Raw genomic sequence first — 6,326 nt, 5'->3', positions numbered from 1 at the left:
TTCTTTACAACACAAGTCTAGACATTTTTCTCGTTTTAACTATTTCATCTCAGGTCACTCCCCACGAAGTAACCTTCTCTCTCTCCTCCTCCCCACCCTCCCGAACCCTCACACTCCAACCAACACCTCACAATTTTCACTCATAACCCCCAATTTTTCTCGTTTTAACTATTTCATCAGAAAGTCACCACAACACTTATAACCACTTTTTCGATAAATTCACTAGTCACAATTTTACATATTACGAAGTTAATACGCACACACACCTCACTTTACTTTGAACACCTTCAAAACACTCTCATAAATCATTTGAATACTCACAAAAATACCTTTGAACATTTCCAAACAACACTGAAACACTTCCAAGACAACATTTTGAATACTCCCAAATAAGATTTGACAGCTCTAATTTATCTACACTTACACATTTCATTAAGAACATAAGAACATAAGAACGAAGGAACACTGCAGAAGGCCTACTGGCCCATGCGAGGCAGGTCCAAGTCCCTACCGGCTTAAGCCAATGCACCCAACCTAGTCAGGTCAGGTCACATTGACTTAAGGGAGGAACACGGCAACCGACCTGTTAGCACAAGCTATCAGGTCCAACTCACACCCACCCACATCTACTCATGTATTTATCCAACCTATTTTTAAAGCTACACAACGTTCTGGCCTCTATAACGGTACTTGGGAGTTTGTTCCACTCATCCACAACTCTATTACCAAACCAGTACTTTCCTATATCCCTCCTGAATCTGAATTTTTCCAACTTAAAACCATTGCTGCGAGTCCTGTCTAGGCTAGATATTTTCAGCACACTATTTACATCCCCTTTATTTATTCCTGTCTTCCACTTATAAACCTCAATCATATCCCCCCTAATTCTACGTCTTTCTAGAGAGTGCAGTTTCAGGGCCCTTAGTCTATCCTCATAGGGAAGGTTTCTGATACATGGGATCATCTTTGTCATCCTCCTTTGTACATTTTCCAGAGAATTTATATCCATTCTGTAATACGGTGACCAAAACTGTGCAGCATAATCTAAATGAGGCCTAACCAAGGATGTATAGAGTTGAAGAACAACCTGAGGACTCCTATTATTTATGCTTCTTGATATGAAGCCAAGGATTCTATTAGCTTTATTGCGAACACTTATGCACTGTTGTCTTGGTTTCAGATTACTGCTAACCAGAACTCCTAAATCTTTTTCGCAATCCGTAATATTAAGATCTACATTATTTAGTTTATATGTGGCATGGTTATTGTCCTGTCCAACATTTAGAACTTTGCATTTGTCTATATTAAACTGCATCTGCCACTTCTCCGACCACTGCATCAGTCTATTCAAATCCTCCTGGAGTGCTCGAATGTCCTCGTCAGAATGAATTCGACGGCCTATTTTGGTGTCATCGGCAAACTTGCCGATGTCGCTCTTTATGCCCTCATCTATGTCGTTTATGTAGATTGTGAACAGCAGGGGGCCCAACACTGACCCCTGTGGAACACCGCTCGTGACGCTTCCCCACTCTGATTTCTCCCCATTTATGCAAACTCTCTGCTGCCTATTTGTCAACCATGCCTCTATCCAGGAAAAAATTTCTCCTCCTATTCCATGTGCTTTAATTTTCCTCAATAGTCTCTGATGTGGGACCCTGTCAAAAGCCTTACTGAAGTCCATATACACAATATCATATTCATTACCATGATCTACCTCCTCAAATACCTTAGTGAAAAAAGTTAATAAATTCGTAAGGCAGGAACGCCCCTTTGTAAAACCATGCTGAGATTCGTTGATTAATTTATGCTTTTCAAGGTGGCTACGAACTGCCTCGGCAATTGATTCCATAAATTTTCCCACTATGGAGGTTAGGCTTATTGGTCTATAGTTCGAAGCTAAGGACCTGTCACCTGTTTTGAAAATAGGTATCACATTTGCCATTTTCCACTTATCTGGCACCATGCCAGTTTGTAGTGATATGTTGAAAAGATTAGCCAAAGGTGTGCTAAGCTCCTCTTTACATTCCTTTAGAACCCTTGCATACAGTTCATCAGGGCCTGGGGATTTGTTAGGTTTTAATTTATCTATTTGCCTAAGGACCATGTCACTTGTGACCCTAATAGTGCACAGTTTATTATCGTCCTGTTCTACATAATTTATCATTACTGGAATATCGCTGGTATCCTCCTGTGTAAAAACTGAGAGGAAGTATGTGTTAAAAATTCTACACATTTCCTTATCACTGTCAGTGAGCTGACCCGAGGAACTTTTGAGTGGGCCTATCTTGTCCCTGATCTTACTTCTGTATACCTGAAAGAATCCTTTTGGGTTAGTCTTCGATTCTCTTGCAACTTTAACCTCATAATCTCTATTTGCTTTTCTAATTCCCTTTTTTATTTCTCTCTTTAACTGAATATATCGATTTCTTAATTGCCCCTCTCCTCTTTTGATTTGCCTATATATGCCTCTCTTTTGACCAATCAGATATTTTAATCTATTGTTCATCCATTTAGGATCATTTTTGTTTGATCTGATTTCCCTATTTGGAACATAATTTGACTGAGCAGCTAGAACTATGCCCTGGAAAGCATCATATCGGCAACCATCACCACCTACCTGACCCCTAGTCAGGTCATTCCAGTTCAGCCCACCTAAGTAATTTTTCAGTCCTATGAAATCAGCCAAGCGAAAGTCAGGGACGGAGACTTGATTGCCATTATTAGGGGAATTCCATGATATGTTAAAACTGAGTGATTTGTGATCACTCTCCCCAAGCTCATCATTAACCTCAAGATTATTAATTAGTGTTTCCCTACTGGCAAGAACCAAGTCAAGGAGGTTATTTCCCCTAGTTGGCTCTGTCACAAACTGTTTTAAAAAACAATCCTGGATCGTATCAAGAAAGTCACCCGACTCTAAATTTCCTGTCAAATTGCTCCAGTCAATCTGTCTATAGTTGAAATCTCCCATTAGCACAACATTTTCGTATGTAGATGCCTTACGAATTTCGTCCCATAGAAGTTTACTGCACTCCCTATCAAGATTTGGGGCCCTGTAAATCACACCCAAAATTAGTTTTTCTCGGCCCTCGAGAAGCTGTAACCAAACAGATTCAGTGGCTGACGCTTCTAATTTAATATCTTGTCTAACACAACAATTTAAATTGTCTCTGACATACATCGCTACTAAACCACCTTTCCTGTTGACCCTGTCAGTGTGGAATAATTTATAGCCTTGTATGTGACATTCAGAGGGCATCTCTCTATCTTTCAGATTGAGCCAGGTCTCTGTTATAGCAATAATATCTATGTTTCCTGCACTTGCAATTAATCTTAGCTCATCTATCTTATTTCTAACACTCCTGCTATTAGTATAGTAAACCTTAAGGGAGCTAGTCCCTTGCTGCCCTCTGCTGTCCCCCTTTGTTTGCTGACCTGTTCTATTGTCTTTATTTATAACTTCATGCTGAATGCCTTTTATACATTTACTGTTTCCAACCCTAGTGTTGCAACCTGCTTGTTTCCCACACACACCCATACCTCTATCTTCCATCAGTTTAAAATCATAGGCATTTCGCCAATGGCCTTCTCAATCGAGTCTGCAAGTGCTACCACCCCTGCCCCAGAGAGATGAACCCCATCCCTTGCATACATATCATGTTTGCCATAAAAGTTGTTCCAGTTGTCAATTGCCTTTAAATACTCCAAAAACATCATTCGAACACCCCCAAAATCACCTCTGAATACTCCCAGAACACCTTCATAAGTACTCTTGCACATCATTTGAACACCTTCAAAAACACCTTTGAACATTTCCAAACAACACTGAAACACTTCCAAAACACCATTTGAGTACTCCCAAATACACCACTGAATACTACTAAAACACCACTGAATACATTCAAAACACCACCAAAATCACCATAAACTAAGATCAACACCCACATCCCACATCACCCACAACCCACAACACCCACAACACCCACAACCCACAACACCCACCCCCCACAATTTTTTTTCTCGTTTTAACTAATTTCATCAGAAAAAGGCACAACAACAACCCACTTATAACATCTTTTTCGGTATCTCTAGTTCGACAACAACACCCACAACACCCACAACACCCACAACCCACAACACCCACACCCCACAATTTTTTCTCGTTTTAACTAATTTCATCAGAAAAAGTCACATCAACAACCCACTTATAACATCTTTTTTCGGTATCTCTAGTTCGACAACAACACCCACAACACCCACATCCCACAACACCCACAACACCCACATCCCACAACACCAACAACCCACATCACCCACACCCCACAACACACACAACCCACCCACATCACCCACACCCCACATTTTTTTTTTTCTCGTTTTAACTAATTTCATCAGAAAGTCACAACAACAACAACCCACAACTTATAATCACACCTTTGAATAACCTCAAAACACCATTTGAGTACTCCCAAATACACCACTGAATACTTCAAAATCACCATACTAAGATCAATACCCTACATCCCACTTAACAACCCCATTTTCAACCCACCAACAACCCCACCTATCCCTTGACATCACTCCACAACTTCCACATCACCAACAACCCCACAACTTTTTTCTCTGTTTTAACTTAATTTCTTATCAGAAACACACAAACCCAACTTATATCCATCTTTTATATGCTCTAGTTCGACTACATTACCTGACAACCTCAATTCCCAACCACCTAATTTATTCACAATCCTCTTTTTACTGAATTCGATGGTACAACACATTTCCTTTCTTCACATTACTAGAATTTCTAATAAAATTCCTCTCCTATAATACCCATGTTCCTTAGTATCCACATAACCTGGATAGTTATACTTCGCATCAACAATTAATTCATTCACTGAACCCAACTATTGAGACATGTTTCTTAACACCCTCCCATTTCTTTTCCAACAATATCATAACTTTTTTCAACTTTATAATTTCTTTTAAAATAGCTTCACACATTACCTTTAGCTCAGTAAAATCTCTCCCCATATTTTCAACAAATTTCCTAATACAACCCTCCCCACAATTCCCCTCCTCCATCTCAATCCTACATCTTCATCCACTCCACCACCCATCTTCCTCCCAACACACCCTTCTCAACACACTAAAAATCACATTCTCACATCCACAAATGCATCTTCATCACCCTATCTCAGCTCCACTAAAATTCACTGTAACCAAGATATTCACAAAATCCTGTGACCACCTAAATGACACACACAGCATTCACACACACACACACACAACACATTTCCAACCTAACCTTAACCTTAACCTCAATTCCTAATTCCCAATTCAATGAATCTGAACTTATCCTTAATTCCTAATTTGCTGAACGGAATTTCAACCTTGGAACCTCCAATCCTTAACCTAACCTATTCCTAACTCATTCCTAACCTTCCAACCTTGTTCAATCTAACCCTAATGCCTAACCTGAACCTGAACCTAACCTCCAATCCTCCAACCTTAACCGAACGTAACCCAACCTGAACCTCCAATCCCAATCACCTAACCCTAACATAACTTGTTCCTAATTTGTCCTAACCTAATTGTCCAACCCTAACCTTTATCTCCTAACCCATTCCCTAACTAACATCCCTTAATCCCAACTCCTAATTCCCAACCTTAACCTAATTCCTAACTAATTTGTCCCTTTGAACCTAACCTAACTAATTCCCAATTCCTGAACCTTGAACCTTAACCTTATCCTAACCCAACCCTAACCTTAACCTAACCTAATTACGTAACCTAACCCTAATCCAATAACCTTAACCTAACCTAATCCTTATCCTAACCCCTTAACCCTAGCCAACCTAATCCCAACCTTATTATTCCTGAACCTAACCTCCATTCCCATCCCTTAACTCTGGAACCTAACTCATCTCCTAATCTAACCTAATTTAATCCCAACCTTATTCAATCTTCCACCTAACCTAACCATAATTTAATCCTTGGTCTCCAATCATCCAATCCTTACTCCCTGAACCTTAACCTAACCTAACCCAAAATAACCTTAACCCAATTCTTAATCCCAACCTAACCGAACCCTAACCTCCCAACTTACCCTACTCAAATCCAACCAAAATCACTGCAACCAAGATATTCACACAAAATCCCCTATGACCACCTAACCATACAACACACACACACACACACACACACACACCTCACTTTACTTTGAACACCTTCCAAAAACACTCTCATACATCATCTTGGAGACCACTCCTTTTCTCAATATCTCCTATCCACAACCTTTATCATCTCACTACAGAACAACCTCCCCA

This window comes from Cherax quadricarinatus, chromosome 6 (genome assembly GCF_038502225.1).
Source record: "Cherax quadricarinatus isolate ZL_2023a chromosome 6, ASM3850222v1, whole genome shotgun sequence".
NCBI lineage: Eukaryota > Metazoa > Arthropoda > Malacostraca > Decapoda > Parastacidae > Cherax > Cherax quadricarinatus.
This window is presented reverse-complemented; position numbering follows the sequence as displayed.